Source organism: Falco biarmicus, chromosome 8 (genome assembly GCF_023638135.1).
Source record: "Falco biarmicus isolate bFalBia1 chromosome 8, bFalBia1.pri, whole genome shotgun sequence".
Classification (NCBI taxonomy): Eukaryota; Metazoa; Chordata; class Aves; order Falconiformes; family Falconidae; genus Falco; species Falco biarmicus.
The window spans coordinates 66,187,176-66,206,335 of NC_079295.1; the positions used below are offsets into that span (position 1 = coordinate 66,187,176).

General features: G+C 52.4%; 2 protein-coding genes across 6 annotated transcripts in view; one reads left to right on the forward strand and one right to left on the reverse strand.

Moving 5' to 3' along the window:
- Positions 1 to 19,160, reverse strand: part of ARHGAP26 (Rho GTPase activating protein 26) — a 211,390-nt gene that overhangs the window by 170,569 nt on the left and 21,661 nt on the right. The window lies entirely within an intron of this gene.
- FGF1 (fibroblast growth factor 1) overlaps positions 10,743 to 19,160 on the forward strand; it is a 31,965-nt gene continuing 23,547 nt past the window's right edge. The window contains exon 1 of one of the 4 annotated variants that reach the window (XM_056348082.1): positions 10,743 to 11,709. The gene's annotated coding sequence lies outside the window, so the exon portion shown is untranslated. Of the gene's footprint in view, positions 11,710 to 12,578; positions 14,210 to 19,160 lie in introns of those variants that run through there. The other 3 variants (XM_056348085.1, XM_056348084.1, XM_056348081.1) reach the window with 3 other exon arrangements.

The following is a 19,160-nucleotide window of genomic DNA, read 5'->3' on the forward strand; positions in this document are numbered from 1 at the left end:
AGTTTGTTGTTAATGGTCCAGGTTACATCTCACCCTGAGAGAAGAGTAGGCTTCCAGCTTCACTATGCCCTTCATCCCTGGTTTTTCACTGTGATGCTGAAGAGCTTCACTAGTTCCTTTCCCATCCAGGCCTCGCATGTGCAGGGATTCAGTGGAGCAAAGTGGTGGTTATTTAGCAAGCTAGGGGAAAAAAATCCACTCTCTCTGCATCTGCCAGAGAAATAGCAAGGGAAACATTACTACAGGCCCTGCAGGGAAGTTCTTACCAACACAAAAATGACAAGGGATACATAAGAGGAGTTTCAAGCATGGGATTTTTTTGGGTGAACCCCTTAAAGGGGAATGGGTATACAGCACACTACAAGCAAAATCCACCACGAGAGCTAGTGCAATGTACTAGTCCCCTACCCAACCCCACAGATCTTGAAGTGCTGAGAGCATCCAAAGTCTCTCCTACAAGTTTGCTTGCATCTAAGCAAGCTCAGATAACATCCTCTGAGAATAAGAAAGGCTCAGAGCAACATGTTTCCCCAGACCCCAGCTGACACAGCCACAACCCCTTGCAGCAAGCTGTACATGACATGCCAGTGTGGGCAGAAAGCTCTGCTATGGAGCCAAGGTGAGCCAGCCCTGCCATGTGCCCACACCACCTCCACCCCGGGCCTATCTGGGCTGCCAGGGAGCACACCAGCTAGCACCACTGAACAATGCCGATGTATGCAAGGCTCCAGCACTGCTGGCCCTGCAGCTACGGGCTGAAGTTAAGGATTAAACTGACAGACACATTGAAATTCCTACAGGACTGGCATCATTGTGGTGAAAAGGTTTCTGAAAGAAAGCGTTGGTCATAGATGTTCTCTAAACTCCCTGGAAAGCTTTTCCTAGAGGAAAATAAGGGGACTGACAGGTGCATTTTGGGCAGGAATGAAACAACAGCCAGACTGCCCAAGCTATAGCTAAACACACAAAGGCAAAGTCAGAAACAAGTTCTCAATCAAATGGAAAAGTGAAATTAGTCATGCCCCTGGGAATCACTGTAGCACAGGAAGCCGAAATGGAAAAGTAATAAGTGAACCAAGGGCTATGAAATCTTCAAACATGTTCATGGAAGAACTATTTAAATAACAGGGTTAATTATAGATATGACAAAGTTTCATTCTCAGGAAAGGCCAAACAGTCTGTCTATTCTTACTCTCAATTTTTTGGGGGAAATACAGAATCTCATCAAAGGCCCAGACAAGCAGCTGCCACTTGTTTCCTCTGCAAAGCACAATATTAACCTCTATGTTCTACATAGGAGCTTTGGCCTCATAATGCTCCATGGAAAAAGAGTTTCACAGGTCTAAGTGGTTACACAGGGGTTTGCGGTGGGAAGAGGGAGCAGCAGGCAGAGGAATGCAGGACCCTGATGAGCTAAGGATGTAGGAATAGGTCATCTTCTCCCAGAAAGACTCACTAATATGCACCTTAGAGATGAAATAGCAGACGTCAGCACCCAGAGACGTAACCTACCTTTTCTTGTACCTAGCATTCGCCAAACGTTGGAAGTCAGTTGCTTTCCAGCACACACATGCTACATAACCACTTTGAAAACCATCATGCAGATCCATGCCAAGGAATATGTACTTTCCTTAGCTCTTGTTTATAAGTTACACCCTTAGAATCAGCCAGGTTAAGGGAGAAAGATCAGTCTTGCACATCCTAGGCATCAGATTCAGCTGGAGCTGCAGCCTTGAGAACCTGGTTGTGCTAGACAAACCAGCCTGCGTGGCTGGGCAAGAAAATGAGCATTGCATGAAATCCATAAAGCAATTCCCAGCTTCTACTGTCTGTGCAAAGCTTCTAAAACCCTCCTGGTTTGGAGAAGAGTCACCACCCTGTAGTCCTTGGCAGGTTCTTGCAGAAGCCCAGTTCAGCTTCTTGAGGCTGGATGTAGGCAGGGTGGCCAGGGCCCCCTGAGGGCACTGGACTCTGGTGACATTGAGGTGCACCTCAATGCAGGAGAGCCAGCTGGCAGGGCACCACTCTGACAGCACCTTGCTGACGACCAGAGCCAGAGCATCACAAACATAACATGACTGAAGTTTTGCAACAACATTGGCTGTGAACCAGTAGTTGAGAGAGGCAGCTCAGAATCAAGACTTGAATTTACAACCTAAACTTCTAAGGCTATGAAAATTTGGCCTCTCTGTTTCAGAGGGGCAGCGCAGCATAGGACAAGCAGGGTGTGATTTTCAAGAGCAGCCAATACCCAAAGCCCCCTTTTGGGTTGCAGGGGCTCAGCCCCACAAAACGGCTTGGCTCTGTACCATGCAGCACTGCAGAGCCAGGCATCAAAGCCTTTCCAACTACAGCTGCAAACTTTTGCCAGGGTACATACCAGCAACACTCACCCAGATGAGCTCTCATAGCAGAGCCACATCCCCTACATCAAGCCCAATGCCAACATGCCACCACCTACATGCCCCATTTCAGCATGCACCACTACCTGCCTTTGACTGTTCAGCTGATGTCTTCAGATGATGATGGAAGCCAGTCCCAGTGCTACAACAGCAAGGACCACAGTGCACACCTCTGCACCCAGGCTGGGTGCCCAGCACAACCAACCCAACCAGAGGCACTGCAAGACCACCTAAAGGCTGCAGCTACCTCAAGCAGTGGCATTTAAACCCTGCTCTGCCCTGTATCCCATTAGCACCAACTCCCTACAGCTGGGCCCTCTTGCTAGCTGGCTCTCCCAGCAGCAACACACAGAGGGTGAGCCCTTCATGGAGTGCACCTGGAAGCCCAGAGTCATAGAACCACAGAAGGAAGTTTTGAAGATCATCTAGTCCAACCCCTCTGCCATAGGTAGGGACATCTTTCACCAGACTAGGTTGCTCAAAGCCCTGTCCAAACTGGCCTTGAGCACGTCCAATGATGGGGCATCTGCAACCTCTCTGGGCAACCTGCTCCAGCGACTCACCACCCACATCATAAAAAATCTCTTTCTTATGTTCCATGTAAACAAAGTCCTCCCCTTGGCCAGCGCTGGCTCAAAGGGCAGAAGAGCCTTCACCTGTCCTGCAGCTCGGTTTTCTCCCACTTTGGCATTTGAGCCTGTGTGTTGCTCCCTGCCCTGTGCTGCTCCTGGCTTTGCTTGGCTCACAGGGACCAGAGAAGGGATCCAGCTGTGAAAGAGCACGTGGCAGCTAGCTCAAACCCCAGTCCAGCAGATGCTGCAGGCTAGCTTTCTTCATTTGTCAAAGTACAGTGGTAGGCTGCAATAAAATGGCAGACATGCAGTGGATAAACAGTCCTGAACGATCCCTCTGCCTAACTGCAAGCTGCCGGGGAATGCAAGGCAGATGGGGACTACTTGCAGATGCCTTCTGGGGTGGTTTGAAGCTGTACGAAACCTCCCACCACTTAAGTGGCATTATGTTATCATAAGACAATTCCAAGGAGAGGAATGTTTTCCCAAAATTTGTATAACCACTGGAAAAAAGTCACAAACCACTGTGAAATTGAGCTGAAGCTGTGTTTCCAGGAATTAGAACCAGAAGTTCCCAAACCAGACTCCAGTTTCCTTTTTGGAGGGTTTCCAGAAATGTCTGCTGTGTGTTAGCACTGGTACGACCTGTAAGATGGATGTAAGGGCTGGCTCTCCCTGTGTAAATATTAATTTCCTCCCAGTTGTGTTCTGTGGTTGCAGTCCTCCGTGTTCCCTCTTTATATGTCTCTGCTCCTGGAGACTGGATGGAGATCTTCCTCTTCCCCCATACCCAGTGACTACCCCTTACACACGCTCCTTTTGCCCCTGTGCCAGCTTTACATCAACTCCCTGATGTTGGCTTCAGTGCAAATTGGTTTAAATTTCATAATTACAGCAGAGCTACTGCCTTTCCTGGATAAAAATATCTTCAAAAGTAGCTAACCTTATCTCCAAAATCCTGTGGAAATCCCCACAACTATGCTAACTTTGCTGGGAAACCCAGACAAAAGGGTTTGCTCTTGGGGCTGGGGTTTGGAAGCAGGAGCTGGTCACTGGGGTTCCTTCTGCTTGACTCTGCGGAAGGCTGCAGACCCTGCAGTGTCACTGTACCCTGTGCCCACGCCACCCTTGCCTGTCATTAGCTCTGCACTTCATTTGGACCCTTCTCTGCAGTCTCAGGGATTGATATTTCCTTTTCTTTCTCTCAGCAGAAGACAAGGAAGGGCAGCTGAGCAGGAAGGGTGCCTCTTCTCCTGGTCAGCCACAGGAGTGTCCGAGGGGCTGGGTGCAGTGGGGGACCTCAGGGCATCTGGAGGGCCAGAGCCAGCTGACTGAGAAGAACTGGAAGGGAGAGGAACCGAGACTCTGTAGAGGCGTTGGCTTACAAGAAAAGAAAAGAAGAACCAGGAAACAGATATGCACTTTGTTAAGTTAATGAATGTAAGAAGGAAGACAAGGAGCTGCCCTGCGGGAAGATGTGCGAAGGTGTGCTGGCCCCTGTCGCTGCGGCCAGCAGCCCACAGCCAGAGAGGGACTGCAGCTTTGAATTCAAGCCACAGTAAATACCAGATTGTGTTAAACTGATTGTGGGGAGGTGTAAAGATCAGTAAGGTACCAATACCTACGGCTCTATGGGGTTTGTCATGGTTTAAGAAGAAAATTAACTCTATCCCAGTGGAAACCAGGACAGCGTTATGTTTCTCTATACCTCAGAGCTCTCCAAGGAGATGGGTAGGGTCTGACAGTACCATTTCAGCAATGCCTGCAGTGGAGGCAGGGCTGGATCCTGACACCTTGATTAACCCGCTTTACTGCGTCAGCACATAAATGTATTGCCCAGCCAGAAAACCTGCCTGTCCCCACACATCAGTATGGTGGCTCCACTGTGTTTCCTGGGGACATGAGGACTGAAGCTAGCTGCACATGAGGCGTGCAGCTGTGGGAGCAGGAGAACAAAATTATCATCATCATCTCAATTATTTTTCCAGGCATATATTTAATCTGTTCAAGGTTATGGCATGAAGTGTCCTCATGCTGCACAGTACATCTCAGCAAACACAGCCATTGGGGCAGGGGCGCAGTAAGCAGATCCACCTCCTCATGTTCACCTTGCCACAGAAAATCCCATTGCTGCACTGTGTTTATTTTCACAGCAATGATTGCAGAGGACATGCCCTTGAAGCATGCAGATAAGATACTGATGATTGGAAGCAATTTCACTTGCTATTAAAAACATTAAGTGACTGGAGAGCTCCTTGTCTGCTACTGGCTGCAAGGGCACGCAGGGCACCGCAGCAGCCTCAGGAGGGTGTCCTGCCTGCTCTGCCTGTGACTGTAGAGGAGACAAGCAGCCTGGCTGAGGGTCAGCTTCCTGGGGTCAGCACTGAGATGCCCATCCCCCTACAACACTCTCCATTCCTGCTTCTCTGTTGCTTCTCACTCGAGTTCCCTGAGAGCAGCAGTGCCTTTCCCTACAAAGCTATCCCTGTGAAACCAGTAACAATTCCTAATTTATGGGTCTGGCCCTATTTGTTCCTTCCAGTTTGGGCTTCTTTGTTCTCCCCTTCCCTTGGCAGGACGCAGGGGGGCGTGGGGTCTGTGCGAGCCGGGTTGCATGCCTGTTTATATTCACTTGGCTTGTGAGATATGGCTTGAAATGGGCCTCTCAAAATAAAAATGTTATTTACTGTACAATTAAATATTTATTTCCTAGTGGGTTGGATTTGAATGAAATGAATTTTCTACAATACTGTTTAAGCATGACTTACATTCTTTCCCATTGCTTTCATTTTTGTATCAGAGATTTTCTTGCTTATTATGCCTTTAATGGCTGCAGTGAGGTTTTCCTGTGACTTTACATAGCAAAAAAATGAAACAAAAAAGAAGTTCAAAAGAAACACAAAGATTCAAAAAATTACTGTGACATTGAATTCATCTTTCACTAATTTGATCTCTAGGAGGTACAGTGGCAAATTGAATACAGAATATTTCTTAATTATTCAAGAGTACTTCCCCATGCAAGTACATCGGCCCAGTCTGGGCATGCAATTATTGCATTTTTTAATAATGATACCGTGGCATACTCAAGCAGACTGTCACAGCCTTTGCCTGCAGATTATCTGACTCACCAAACACTTCTCATGGTGGCTGTGTTTAGCTCAGGATGGGCTCCTGCCAGGCCGGAGCCTGGCAGGGCAGGGCTGAGTTTCCACCAGCCGAGCACTGGCTGGGGCTCCCCGCGTCCCCTGCAGCAGCATCTGACACATTGTTCTGCAGGGACAAGACCAGCTCCCTGGCTCCACCTGCATCCCCTCTGCCGGCCAGGATCAGCTGGCTTTGCCCTCAGGCCAGGGCATGCTGGCTATGACCTCTGCGGTGTGGCCCCGGGGAGGGTTTGCGGAGCCCATTCGGTGCAGCCAGCATTGAAGTCCAGTGGGGTGCCTGAGCCAGGAGGCTCTGGAGCAAGCCCTGCCCTGGCAGCTGCACAGGTATCTTTGCCTGGCTGTGTAGGACCCATCACTGCTGGGCATTAGCTCACTGCGCAGATGTTTTGCCCAAAATATTTTTGGGGAAAAAAATCAAATGCACCAAAAAATATTGACAATGTTTATGTCAAGTTGCCCACATTTGATCTAAGGTGACTCCTAATTTTGCTGTTTTCTGGACAGACATTTCTTAAATCTAATTCAGTGTAAAAACCCAAATTATTTTCCTCACTCCTTCTAGAAGCAGGTGAGTTCCTCATTCATTTTGTACTTCCCAGTCAGACACTGGCTGCTTCATTTCCCCATGTGGCTGAGGACCACGACACAGCCAGACCCCCTGGCCTGGAGAGCTGCCCCATGCACCGCACAGCCTCACACTCAGCACCCAAGACAAGGGCAAGCTGAGATTTTCTGGGTTAATTGCCAGGATGTCAGTAAAGAGGAGAGACAGAGATTTCTTTGTGCCAGCTCCAAGTGCCTCTGTTCCAGGAGAACAGCTTATAACTGACCTTGCTTTGTATGGCCAGCCCTGGCTGACACTATTTGCACAAGTGGCTGAGCTGACAAAGACAAAATTAAGAATTCTTGGAGATTTTGGGCACTGAGGTATCTCCTGGAGCAGCCCCCAGACACTGAAGCACTAGTTTTGGTTTCCTCCCAGGATTCAGATCAGAAAATCCAATGATGCAATGAGCAGAGTTGATGTCCCTGAATGAGCTACCATGCTGGGTCCCTGGGCTGCCCTGCCTCTCCTGCTGCACACTCAGCGAGGGAAGAGAAACCTTCTCAGGCAGCAAATCAAAAGAAGAAAAATGAACCAGTGACACCCATACAGAGAGAAGGGCTCCTTTCAAAGTCATACATCCATGTGACCTCCTGGGGTCTGGCACAGTCCTGCCAGGTCCAGCCCTTCCGCAGTGCCTGCACCCAGTACCCGCAGCCCTGCCAGCATCACAGAATCCTGGGCTGCATCCTGCTTACACCAAAACAAGGAAAGAAAAATCTGTTTCTATTGTCAAACATGTGGGAAACAAAACCAGTCAATGAAATATGAATGTGGTAGGACTGGTGGTGGGCGTCACATGCTTTCCAGATGCAGCAATATGTATTTTAAGGCTTTTGCCACCCTGTCCTTCTGGGTGCAGGGCTGACACTCAGTGCAGCCCATGGGGCTGGTGTGGATGCCAGGGGTGTTCAGTGCCCACCGGACGAAGATGACAGAGCACAGCCCCATGGTGCTCTCCTGGGAAGGTCCTTGTGCAGCTCTGGAAGCAGCTGCTGCGTGGTGAGCTCTTCGCAAAGCTGGATGAGCCTGCAGCAGCCCCCTGTCCTCAGGTGGAAGACACTGACAGGTGGTGGGAAATTACACAAGATGCATCCAAAGAAGGCAGCTCTGCCCAGGTGAGGTGTTTTCCTCCAGCCCAGGAGCTGTGGCACTCGCATGGTGTTTCCCCCAACATGCCTGGCAGAGGCACAGCATGGGGACAGCTCTAGCGATGCATGCTCTGATGGGGACATACGTAGACAGGACTTTTCCACCTTCCTTTCAGAGCTGCTGCTGCCAGTGACAGACACCGCTTGGGCTAACAAAGAGGTTTCCCAAGCAGGAAGAAAGCTGCCTTGGCATGGCTTCCAGGGATGTGGGACAGCTATGAAAACTATGGAAACCACATAACAATCAGAGGAAAGTGATGATAACAAGCAGATATCAGCTACAGGCCTTACCTTGGGTCAGTTTTGTAAACAAAAGCAGCTATGGCACAGTGCAGACGTAAGCAGCAGTGGGTGATGCACCGCTTCCCTGCCCGTAGGAGTTATCTGGGTGTCAGCAGCTCCCAAAGTCAGAAAGGTTAAAGGCAGCCAGAGCCAGGTAACCTGAGTCCTGCAGAGCCTCCTGAGTGCTCTGGTTTATATTTGGTAATTTTTGGAAGACTGGGACAAATGAAAAGCAAATGTGCTGGTGGGCTCTCAGCAACAGTGTCCTGCCAGCCTGGTGCCACTCTCGGGAAAAGGCTGTGGTAGCAGGTTGGCACTGGGCTCAGTGGAGCAGGAACTGGAGGGAAGAAACAATGCCAGGCAGCAGAGGAATAGGAAAAATGGATTCTGTCAAGCTAACTAGATCTATTTTTATATCAAACTGTAATTAAATCAGTACTTGACAACAGCAGTACTTTTAAGGTAATAGGGCTTCTGTTACATATCTGATTTGTACCAAATGCAACATGGCACATATTAAACAAATCAGAATATGTCTGCTGTCCCTGAAATGTAATTACAGAAGATTCCTCATTTGGTTAGTGTATCCAGTAGAGTCCTTTGGGGATCAGTTTGTGACTCTAAACTAGTGCTGAGCGCAAGTAAACAACATTAGTTTCAATATATAAGGTCACCTGGTAAAAAACAAATGATGGAAGTCATTCTTCAGGAGGGGGTGCTCCCTCCCGGGAAACAGTGACTAGGAAAGACCAAAGGGATCCCGGCAAACAGGCTGGGGCTGAGAACAAGACTACAAAAAAGACAAACAGAATTACTCTACTGCCTGTCTGGTTGGGAGAGTGACTGCTTCGGACAGAAATCAGGGTAAATGAGATGATGTTAATGAAAAACAGTCTTCCTGCCTACCTTCAACTCCTTCCTAATTGCCTCAGCCACAACCCGAAAGAGCAGAGGCCTGACCCTACCTGTGGTCACAGGGGAAGGCAACCTCAGCCCAGAGCTGCTGCAGTGGCTTTTGGGAGTCAGCAGAGGTAACCTGGGCACCCAGAGGTGGGTCCATATGTGCACAGTGCCAGCTGTACCTGCTGCCAGCTGGGCCACAGCTACCAGCTCTACTGCCAACCAGATGTGCTCCAGCTGTGGCTGCTGCAGCCGAGACTACCCTCACCTGCACGGACCTCAGATCCCCTATAGCTGCCAGCTGTGCCACAGCCACCCCAGCTGTGCCAGGGCCCTAGCTATACCTCCCTGGTGGTGCTCGCTCTCCCCGTCTGTGCCACAGCCCCCCACCTTGCACACTCTTGCTTGTGTCTCAGCTGCACCGCATCCCCCAGCAGTGTTTGCCCCAGCTGTGCCCGCTTGCCCCATCCAGCTGTGCCCAGCTTCCCCCTCCAGTTGTGCCCAGCTGCGCCCCGCTCGCTGCCCGCCCGCCACGGCCCCGCGGCGCCCCCTCGCGGCCTCAGAAGCTTTCGGCTGCACGTTGGTGCCGAAGCTAGTAACGTGCAGCCGGTGCGGATGAACAGCTTTTACCCGGGTTCTGGTGATACAGTCAGGAGTTCCTGTCCCCCCCCGAAGGGGAACAGAGTAGTTAACAGGTGTCAGGGAGCAACTCTTTATTTCACATAAAACTGGTTAACGGGAAGCAAGGAAAAGAAAACAATTTTACATGTTATCTAAAGACTATGAAATAGGCTGATAAAAGGAGTGGTTTCTAATTTCTGGACCTGAATTTTTCATTGATGTAGCATGCATACGGAATAACCCTTTTCTCTGCAATCCAAATCATACCTAACTATTAATGTTTTGCATCGCAGGTCCCACTCTTCAGCCAGCCTGTGCTGCTGTGTGCTGCCAGCCCACGGTGCTGAGCAGCCCAGCACCAGCTGCTGGAACTGGCTTCTTCCATAGCTCAGCTGGAGAGAATTCCTGGGGAGAGGGGCATTCAGGTCTTTCTGAGGCTTCAGCTTGTCTGGGCAAAGGTGGGTCTGTGCACACACCCCTTCCCAACAAGACCCTTCTCCCTGGTCCCTGCCCTGGGCTGGCTGTACAGTACAGGAAGTCCCCAGCAGGACCAGCCCTGTCACACAGGCACCTCTGGCCTTCAGCACAGGGACCTTTAATGAGTTTTCTTCCTGCAAGGACCTAATTTAGGTAACCAAACACCTTGTGACAGCATCCACTCCTCCTGCCACCCAGCATGAAAGGGCACAGATGTATCCACATGCAACACGTGCATGTAGAGGCAGGCAAGACATGGTGTCCTGTCCCAGGCATTCACTATGCCCCACTCCTTCCCATGCAGAGGGTAGCTCCTGCCACCCACTAAGCCAGCAGAACTAGGCTGCCCTTCCCCAGCGCCTCACTGGCACCCTTCAGCTTTCATCCTGAGAGATGGAAGACATAAATGTGATTGGTCAGCCATGCCAGTGCAGCGTGTGGGGCCAGAGCACCAGGATGTCCCCAAGGACCTGTCCCCAGGGCAAGGATGGGCAGGACATGTGCATGCCTCCTGCACATCATGTGTGGGTACCCCCAGCAGCCCCCCACCTCCCCCATGGCCATGCACACCCATCTCCTCCAAGCGCTGGTGGGATGCTCACAACCAGCACACAAGCGGTGATGAGCAGGGTCTGGCCCCACAACAGTTTATGTCAAGGCTACTGCAAGCCGCAAGCATTTTAAAAATTTATTTATCTCCTGTCAGTTTCCTGACAGGCTGTTTCCTGGGGTAAAAATGGGCAGAAAGAGGGCAAACAGTGCTGGGGAGACTTCGACGCTGCAGCAAGAGCCCTGGGGGACTTGGGGCTGGGGGTGACCACAGGACAGGGCAGTGGGGCAGCTGGGCACAGCATGCACACAGCAGCCTGTTTTCTGTCACCGCCTGATGGCAGAGAAGTGGTCTGGGGGCAGAAGCAGCTTCGAAGCAAGAGAGGGAAAGGACTGGTAAGCGCACACAGAATGTGAGGTGGCAGCAGGGTTTAACCCCATCCTCCAGGCAGGCAGGCAGAGGTCCTGGGAGGCCCTCCGGGCAATGGGGGAGGCAGGCTGGATTAAATCCTTGTCTTTCACCTGGGCTGGAGTCCAGCCCCAAAATAGCAGTCCAAAAACAAGATCACATGAGAGGAAAAAAATAGCAAGGCAAAGGATTATCCATACTTCCTTGTCCTATGTGGGTGCAGAGAGGCGGCCCACACCACCAGCCACAGTGCTGCTTTGCTCCCTGGCACCACAGTGCCTGCTGGCTGATGCCAGCTCTTGCCCAGGATCTGGCACAGCCCCGATACCTGCGCCTATCTGAGGGACACTGCCTTGCTCTGAAGCCACCCGTGAGCACTGCAAGGGCGTGCAGGTGCGGGCGTGCATCGCTGCGGGAGCTGCCTGGCCCCTGGGGAGTGGGGCGAGGGGCAGGGTGACCCCAGGCAGCTCCGGCCTGCCTCAGTGCAGGTCAGCAGTGTTGCCTCCCAGCTGCGCTCACCGTGCTGCTGACTGCGCTGCTGCCACCGCTGCCCAGCCCTGTGCACCCTGACCTGGCAGGTGAGTGCCTCTTCCAGCATCCCCCAATTCCCCCTCACCTTCCCAAATGGTCTGCAACGCGTGTTCCTGGTGCCTGAACTCCTTGTCAAGTTCGCGGGCTTGGCTGGGTGTGTGTCACTGGGGGAACAACTGGGGTTTCCTTTTCCTCCCTTCAGGCTCGGAGGCAAGGAGCTGGCAGGGAGGCAGGAGGGGGGCAACCTCCACTCCAGCACTGTTGCCAGCTTGTGCTGGGCTGAGCCCTTTCAGCAGTACAGCTCCAAGGGGGATGGAACCAAAGCCTGAGACCTGTGGGATCTCATGGGTCTCACTTTAAATTTGCAGAAAGTTTTGCCTAAGTCATCCCTGCTGTGTGACGGTGGTTTGGGGGGAGAGGAGCCACTGGGGCAGCATGTGCTGGGGCTCAGCTGCCCACACAGGCACTGCCTGCATGCAGCTGGGTGCCAGGCACAGAGAAGCACTTAATGCATCCTCGGGGCAGGAAGCAGCTCTATGGTTCGTTATTTACCATGCTTCCAAACATCACCAAGAACTGTATGTTATTTATGGGAATGGTAGCTGAGGAGGCCCACGGACATTTGAGGCAGTGAGGTGAGGAGGTTCCTCACCCCAAGCAGAAGCAGGAGCCAGCCAGCCAGCCCAACAGTCTGGGAAATAACACAGGCATCTGCTGGAAGTGGGGCTTCCCAGGCTGGGCTGGGCTGGGGAGGGCGGGAGGAGGCAGCGCTGGCTGTGAAGGCATGACCCTGTCCCCTGCTGGCTCTCCATGCAGCGCAGCATGGCAGCAGGGCACCCACTGGCGCCTGGGCTTCGGCCTGGGCACTTGGTGCAGGGACCTTCTACTCATCTTTCTAGTGACAGTGCAGAAGCCTGCTGCTGAAGCAGGTGTTTGCTCTGCATTTGCGTAGAGCTGTTGGCTCTGTCCGGGGGACAGCTGCCCTCAGCATGGGCAGAAAAAGGACACAAGGCTAAATTTGGCAGGATGCCGTCAGCGGCGCCCTGTGGCCCACACAGCATCAGAGCTGCCAAATGCCAACCACAACAGGGGTGTAGGGAGAGCCAGGCAAGAGGCAGGGAGGGTCAGGGATGCAGGGAGGGGTTGCAGCCTCCCTGCAGCTCTGAAACAAGGGGGATGCTTCCTTGCATCAAAAAATGGAGCAGCATTTCCTAATATTCCTCATATCTTAACAACCCCGATGCCTTTCATCCAGCAAAGCCCAAGCCCAAGCCAGGGCTGTGCATTTTTAACATTCAGAAATGTTTGGCTCTATCTTTCTTTTTTTTTTTTAGTTTCTATTTTCAACATGTGTCTGAAATAGCAGGAGGAAATCTTGTGTGGGCTTGTTCAAACTGACCCCCCTCAGCCCCAGAATACTGATATTCCAGGGAGGCCCAGAGTCCACCTGCACTGCTGGATGCATTAAGAGCTGTCCCCATCAGTTCTGTTAACTGCAGTCATTTTGAATACGTTTTTATCAAAACGTTTGGGCTCAGTATACTTTCAGTCCAGACTGTCTGTCCACATACACAGGCTCCATGTGAGCCAGGACTAAAAGCCTATTCTAAGCGAGCCTTAGATAACACAGCTTAACCAACACATCAAAGCACTCGTGGAGGCAGGCCAAGCTGTGAGGTCATCACTTTTGCTTCTTTAATGCTGCAGCCCAGTGACACGCAGCAACCTGCAGCCTCCGCATGCTGCACCGTCTGCACCCCACCACCCCACCGCTGGCACCCTCAGCACAGAGCCCTGCCACAGGGCCAGCATTGGCACTGGCTCTGGCGAGGCAGCCTCAGCCTTGGGGAGATGGAGCCCCATTTTATCAGGCTGACAGTGCTCTCGACAGCGCTTCGGCCTTTAAGGCCAAGCTCTCCCCATCCCGCAGCATGGTGCCAGTGTTAATGCCGGCGGAGCCTTGCGGCAGCCACCTGCCGAAGCCCCTCCTCGCCGGCTGCCCCACGGAGGCGGGCAGAGACCCCCGTTCCCACTGCCTGTGTGCACCCGGGGCCGATCGGGGCGAAGGGGTTTATGGCCATCCCTGGGAGGGCACTGAAGTAATCGGCGCTCGCACCGAGCAGCATGGACCACCGGGGTGGGGCCGGGAGAAGCCAGGAACAGCAGCCCTGCTTTTCCTCCAGCTTTTCGGTTTTTTGGTTGGGGTTTTTTTCCCTAGTGCCCAGCCGCGCCGCAGCCCGCCGTTCCCTTGGTGATGGAGGCTCAACACCAGCCCCCGCCCGCCGGCTTGAGCCAAGTCCGGGCAGCGCGGGCAGCGCAGGCAGCACAGGCAGCTGCCGCATCCTGCCGGGCAGGTGAGCGGCCGCGCTCGCTCCGAGGCTGAGCGCCCTACAAGGGGGGTGGATGCGATCGGGCTCGCCGCCCCTTCCCCTCCGGCAGCCGCCCGCCCGCCCGCCGCCCAGAGCCAGCTCTTCGGCACCTTTTTTTCTTTTTATTTTATTCCTTTCTGCCCCAAGGGCACGCGGAGCCGCAGCCCAGAGGACGGCGGTAGGTGCCGGGGCCGCAGGGGCGGGGTGGGGGTGGGGAAGGCGGGGGCGGGGGACGAGCGGACAGGTCCCCTCCCCGGGGAGAGCCGGGGGGCTGCAGGGGGACTGCTCCCCACCTGACTTGGCCAAAGACCCCCAAACCCAGCAAGTGGCTGCAGACCGCTGTGCCAGGGAGAGGGGAAGGGTCTAAAAACCAGGAGTGTCATTTCGAAGTGCAATGTCAAAATTACTGCAAATTAACTTAAAGCTTTGGGCAGAAACCTGGATCAGAATTTGAGTCACATTATTAAAAGAAATTAAACTGCAAACCACAATATTTGGACCATTAAAAAAACCCCAAACAACCAAACAAAAACCCAAGAAAAACCAAACAGGCAATTTGTTAAAGTGACACCACTATAAAATGGTTCATTTTTGCTGAAAAAAAAGGTATGTCTCCTTAAAAAAAAAAGTCCTTGGGCCTACTCTGACTAGACACCCAAGTCCTACTGAAAAATATTTTTTGACTTGCGTAAGATTTTGTAAGTTCAGCTGTTACTAGAAGTAATTGTGCATAGCCAACCTCAGCTCCCTACAACCTTTTCCTGCCCAAAGGGGTAAGCGCTGAGCATCACTTCCTTCTCCTGCTCCAGTGCCATGGCCCCGTGGCTGGTCTGTGTTCTCAGGCCCCAGCAGCATTTGGGATGGGTGGTTTCAGTTGGGGCCATCCAATGGCAGGGAGAGGCCAGGGCATCCAGGCTGAGAAATGCTGGGGAGGGAGGTAAGAAAATGAGTAAAAGCAATGGTTGAACAAGATGGAAGCAAAGCAGGTAAAATTAATTTTGTATGACTTTTCTGGTTCCCTGGCCAGACGCCAGCAACACCCCACTCCATGCCTGTGCCATTTGCAAAGATGAACCCTGAGCTGGCTCAGCTCCTCGCTTTGGGCACACACTCCTTGCCCTGACCTGCCCAGGGGCTTCAGAGGCTGAGCACGCAGTGTGACCCATCCAGCTCAGGGAGCTGCTGCCATGGGGGTGGCACATTGACAGTGCCTCAGGGTCTTGTGCATGAGCTGTCACCCCCAGCCCTGCCCATCACTCAGAGGTACCAGTACCCTCCAGCACATACCCCCAGCCCCATCAGCAGCCTGGATAGCTGCTGTGGCCACCCTGGTGGGAGCATCACCTCGCCAGCCTGCTGCAGGGTTTGCTCCCTTCTCCAGTGAAAGCTGTGTGCAAGAACCCCAAAATCATGCCTGTCCCCACTGGCTCCTGGACTAGATGCACTGGCTGGGAGGTGGGGTGCTAATGGTGGTAATGGGAAGCCCAGGCACCTCTCAACCCCTGCAGCAATCACCTCAGAGAGGACATGAGGCATATGGGAAGATCTGCACAAACAGGGGTCTAAAGTTTAATCGGTTCCTAAGGGCAGGACTGGGCTCAGTGGCGATAAGGCAGCACAATGTCCAATTGTTCTCCCTCCAACACTGGGTCAGCCTCACCTTCTCCAGAGCACTCAGGATGCACAGGAGCATGCACTTTGGATTAGGGCTGGAGAGAGTTCAGGTCCACCAAGGTCTCCAGCCAGACCCAGAGCTTTGCAAGCCCTTTGGATAAACTTTCCTTCCCAGCTCCACCCCAGCCCAGGGGACAGACTTTCCCTCCCAGGCTCCTCAAACGACTTTGGCCTTCCTCCCACTCTTGAGACCTTAATCTTCCTCCCAACCAAGGCAGCTCATCATGCAGCTGGCTACGGCTCCTTTCACTTGATTCCCTGTCAGTTGCATGTGTTCAGCTCCTGCCCACTGCTCCTAAAGCTGAAGCCCTGCGGTGCCCAGGACCCCTGCCCTCTGGCACAGAGGTGATGGGGAGCTGTTAGCTCTGTGTCTCCCTCTCTCTGCTTTGAGTCAATGCTTTATCAGCCATTGTGTTAAGTGGCACAAACAAGCCAAAACGCTCAGGGAGGTGGAAGGGGAGCAGATGTGGCCCCAGAGAGCGGTGGGGGTGTGCAGAGGCTCAGCCTTGCACAGCACCTGTGCCTGCCCAACCTGGGCAACTGCAGCAATTTGTCTTTATATTTGGCATCTTTGGTTTGGCTTAGATAGCAGTTAGCAGCTCAGAGCCTAGCGGTAATGAGGAGTTAGGGCTAAGTCACAAGGCTCATAGGGATAATAGCTGAGGTGGTTTTATTGCAGTCTCTCTCTTCTTATTTTAATGTGCTTCCAATGATGCAGTCATAGAAGAGACCAAAATCAGAATTTCAAGCACCTACTTATATACTTGTTTTCTCCTTCAATGCCGTCAGAAATTAAAAAAATAACAGAACTTAGGAAGGACCTTTCCCACTCCTCTGCACTCCCAGCTTTTCCTCCCCACTGGGGCTGTCTACCTGTTGCAGGAAAATTCCTAGGGTCATTTTGGAAGAACTGCTGTCCTTTCCCTGCAGAAACCAGCCTCCTTTAAGCTGAGTGCAGTTGTCACCACCTCCTAGGTGCTGGACGTGGCCCTTAATTAGAGCAGGAACCCAACCAAACCACGTATTATTTCAGCCATTTCTCAGCCAGCTGGTACTTGTGTAAGCCACAGTCTGGGGAGGAAGGCACAAAGAAGGACTTTTCATAGACACTGCAATCCTGAACCGCAAGCACACACATTTCAGCAGGAAATAAGCCTAGCTTTAGGGTATTAATTAAAGAAAGTTGTAACATTTCAATGAGGGAGCAATCAGCAATTTTTATTTTAATGGTATATTTGCTAGCTGGTGGTGGAGTCCATCCCAACGTCGTGCTGCCCATGGAACCCAGGCTGGCTGTGGGATGCCCTGGTTTTGCAGGGCTTCGGCCACTCGCGGGGCACCCATGACCATCCTCAAGACAAGGTTTGCTGTGAGTGCCGGCATGGCCACGCACACCCCTTCTGTGGCCCTGCTGCAGGATCATGTGTCCGCTTTGCAGAGTGGTTTTCCTTAGCATCCTGTGCAGTAAAACCCCTCACCTGCACTGCACCACCCTCCCTTGGCTCTGCACACCCACAGGGATGGGGATCAAGGGTTATTTCTTACTCACTTTGTCTGGCCTGGTCAGTCTTGGCTTTTCCCTTTCAGTCTTTTTTGTCTGCAAATATTTGCTTCCATTTGCCAAACATGCTGGGATTGTGCAGGGCTGGGGGGTGCTGGGTGATCTTCCTCCAAACAGGACAGATACAATATTCTAGTGCTTGTTTGCCATGGGAGGTGGCACAGCTGTGGAGCAAGGAGCAATATTTGCTGCCTGTCTGGCCAGACCCAGCATAACCCTGGCGGTGCCAGCTGGCAGCCTCCTGTCCCACCGAGACCTGGCTGTTTGGTTCGGGCAGTTCACATGGTGCTGGGCCAGAGTCCATCTGCTTTCAGGCACTTGGCCAAGGCTTTGCAGACTGGTGCGTGCCTGAGGAGGGTGGCCGGTGGTGCCTGCATCCTGTGGGTCAGCTGTAACATCCTGTATCCCAAATCCCATGTCCCATGCCCCGCAGGCTCCAACCTAGACCGTTTCCAGGCTTAGGTTACCACCTGGCTGGGCACTCATTACACCAGATGCTCTCAGGGCCAGCCCACCCACTCCATTCATGCTGGAGATGGGACACAGGCACCCCTGCCCATGAATCCCAGCTCTCCCAGCAAATGCCTGATGGTGATTTCAGTGGAGAAGGAGGGGTGAAGAGGCACCTTCCCTACCACCCACACCAAAATAACTGCAAGCACCCCTTTAACAGCCAGATAAACTATGCTTTTTTTTTTTTTTTTTTGCCTCCCCCCCCCAGAACAGAAGAGCAGATTCGCACATGCTGGTACAATTCAGAGAGCCTTTTCTAAGCCCAGATCTCCTGAGCCTCTGAACCTCACAGGCTCCCTGGACTTGCCACTTCCCAAATATTGGTGTCACCTTTAGGTGCAAATGCCACCCCCAGCCACTGCAAAGCTCTGCTGTGCTCATGTTGCAGTGTTGGAAGAGCCCAGGACTCATATCTGGGGAGGGGGAGGTTGTCTCACCCCCCTGGGAGCAGCGGAGCACAAGCGGCTCCATCAGTGGGAGCATGGTGTGGAGGAGTGGTGCAGGGCATGGCTGCATGCAGCCATGTCCCTGCATGCTGCTGCAGGGCTGCTAGCCAAAGAGTGAGGGGGCTGAGGAATAAATGCATGGGAGCACATGCCTATTACAGAAGTTCCTATTAGTTTTTGGCTTCTGCTTAGCAGGAAATAAGATTATCAAAGGAGAGCTGCTGCTGCCTCTTGGAGCCTGGCGCTGTTTCAGTGTGCGATCCATCACGAGAGGCCATGGGAGCGGGCAAGAGCTGCAGGAAGGCACAGGGAAGGTGGCAGGCGATGCCCTGACCCCTGGCAGCCCTGAAGGTCCTGGGGCACCTCCCATCAGAGTGGGTGTGCCAGCCTCACCCTGTATTGTTTAGACACCAGTTAGGGGTAATTGCAGAGTGACCTCTGAAAATACAGCTGGGTCTGTCTTCATCAAGCTTCTTACCTGCAAGAGCAGCACATTCCTCTCCAGAACTGCGGGAATGCTAGATGCAGGAATGCCAAACAGATTCACCCATTGCAAACAACCCCACTTTAATCACCCTTAATTTCATAACCCCCAAAATCACAGGAGTTTAGATGAGATGAATGTACCCCTTTCTAAATCAGGGTTCAGAAATAAGAGGTTGCAAGGAATGGTGGAGAAAAATGAGCATTAAGAACAGGTCAAAGCACCTATCACCCTGATAAATTCCCAGAAGGCAAAGCCTGCCCATCACTGGGATCTCTCTAACCATGATGCCCCAGTGCAGGCTCAATCCACGGGGAAGGTCATGGCCACCAGGATTTTTGCAGTTGGAGTAGATTCAAGGGAAGCATTTTCTACCTTTCATAAGCAGAGTGGCAGAATAAAGGCAAGGTGAGGGGCCCAGGGGCATGGCCCCCAGTGCGGGCAAAGCTGC